The sequence below is a fragment of the Octopus bimaculoides genome, chromosome 5 (assembly GCF_046866305.1).
Source record: "Octopus bimaculoides isolate indiv1 chromosome 5, ASM4686630v1, whole genome shotgun sequence".
Classification (NCBI taxonomy): Eukaryota; Metazoa; Mollusca; class Cephalopoda; order Octopoda; family Octopodidae; genus Octopus; species Octopus bimaculoides.
In genome coordinates, this window is record NC_142932.1 from 33,092,359 (window position 1) to 33,095,037 (window position 2,679).

The following is a 2,679-nucleotide window of genomic DNA, read 5'->3' on the forward strand; positions in this document are numbered from 1 at the left end:
CTGTCCTTATTTGTTTGACTAAAGGTTTGTTTGCCTAAATACGCTGCTCCAGCATGGCTGCTGTCAAATGACCGACATAAATTAAAGAATTAAACAATAAAAGAAAAACAGACGATTACTTAGTTTGTTAGATATTTAACCAATTGACTAATAATAAAGTAGAATTGAACCAGTACGTGTTATATTATCATTGGCGTGACGACTCTCGAAAGAAAAACCAAATTAGTTTCAGCATCCGAATTCATATAATGAATCTTGCAAACCAATACAAAGATGAATTAGGAATATGTTTTCTACTTTTGGTTGCGTATGTCTAAATATCTCGTCTTTTGGTATCACTGAACGTTAATGGGCGTATATTAGTGTGTGTATCAATTTACACATCAATTTAATACAATCATTGCGAACGCGCGAAGTATGTAAATAAAGGTTATTTTAAAATCAGCAGGACATAATTTGAACGTATAAACAATTAACATTTATTCCCTAAACAACAATTATTGACGATGCTATTTATTGCTGTGATCTAGCGTATGCTTAGGGAGAAAATGTTTAGACAAAGTGTAGTCAGTTGAGATAATTTTTTCAGAGTATGATTTAAACTTTGACAAAGAAATCATTTGGGACGGAATTATGCGTGAGCGAAAGGGAAAAATAATTTTAGAGGTCAGATGTTGGTTTATATTTAGGAGGAAAGACATGAATGGAAACACAAATACAATCAGGGATGTTACTATCTCGTTTTTAGACAATAAGAATTCTCCGACGCCAATGTACGTCACTTAACGATAGAAATGGTAATATATTCCCAGCGGAGTGTTTGATTCAGACACAGTAAATCTAGCGTGAATTACACTTAAGAGATGAATAAAGCACTGTGACAATTATACATACAAGCATATAGATACATATCTACATATATACATGCACACACATGTATACACGCATATTTATATATGTATACATATATAAGATATATATATATATATATATATATATATATATATATATATATATATATATATATATAATTCAATCATAGGATAAAATCTTTTACAAAATTTTATCAAGAAGCTAGCGTGAAAAAACTCATTTTATATTCCCAAGAATATATATATATATATATATATATATATATATATATAAACAAATAGTAAATGAGTATATGCATATATACGTACAGGTATGTACATACCGACATCCACCTGTATGTATAGGTGCATATCTGGGTACAGGACATTGCAAACAAAACAGAGACGAGAAAACACACAAGCCACATAGAGAACATTCTACTTCATCAGCTACCTCCGTTTTAACACCGGCGTTTCGAAGAGCTAAGCAGGACGCATCGTTAAAACAGCTCTTCCCATGGACCTCAAATTAAATTTGTATACACAAATTAAATCTTGCCATGGAGGAATGTTGTGGCGGACAAAAAACAAGACAAGAAAACAAACAGAAAAGGCTTTACGGCCAGACGAGAAAAATTGTTTGTGTGTGAACGCTGTGAGGCACGAACTTGAAAGTAGGGACGAAATGGTTCGTGTGTTTGCTCGGCGACAGGCAAGGAAGAAAAGGATTATTGACCGGAAGCATGTGACCATGCCAGTGTAAGGGGAAGAGAGAGAGAGAGTGGCAGAGGAAGAAATGGGAAATGTTAAAAAAGAAACAGAAAATGTACGTTGAATAAAAACAATAAAGGCTGTGTAAAGAAAAGCAAAGATATATACATACAATCAGATGATTTGTAGTGGAATTATGAGGTTTAAAATCATTATTATGAATCATCGATTTCCAAACGGTGTTGGGTCTAATAGTACCTCAGGGAAAAGATTACATGGAGGGGAAGTAAGCAGTTCTGGAAGTGATGTAATTAAGGTTGATATAAATACTGGAATATGAATGGTGTATGGGATGTATGGAAATTAGTGGTATTATTGGTAAGGTTTGTAGTGTCCTTTATTAAGTTGTGTGCTCATGTTGAGCTGTAGATGATATTTATTGATGAAAGTTGCCTCTATATTTAATCTTTGCTGTAATGAGGTGTTCTGTGTACATTGATATAAAGGGAAAATTAGGAAGTTAGGTTTAAGGTCCCTACCACATCTTTCTATGTATTCCCTGACTTGTATCTGTCTGTATTGTGGGTAGCGGGTTTGTTCTTTGTGAAGAATTGTTCTTCGTCCGAGTGACATTCCTGTTTGTCTTATATAGTGATTTCTGTACCCTTAGCAGGTAATAACATCGATTACGTTTTCAGAGGCGCAGGTGAAATTTGATTATATCTTAAATATTTCACCTTGTTCGAAGTGAAACTCTGTACCCTTCGAAAGGTGGGGGCATGTGCCACAGTTAGGCCGCCCGCATTGTTTCACATTTGGTTCCGTTTGCGCTGGTTAATATTTTTTCAATGATTTCGGTTGCATTTTGCTCTTGATAATTTTATGTTAGCCTAAAATGTTATTCATTATTTTATCTCCAGGGAGAATGGGAAGATTTTGGATGATGATATTGAAAACCTCATTGTTTGTAAGGGTGAGGCCTTCAACATCATCGTATATATAGATTTTCTCCTCCTTGCAAGTTTCAAATTGGATCTCTCAAATCATTCATATATTTTTGGCTTAAACATTTTCTTAACCTACGATGCTGACCAGACTTACAAAACGCAAACTTCAA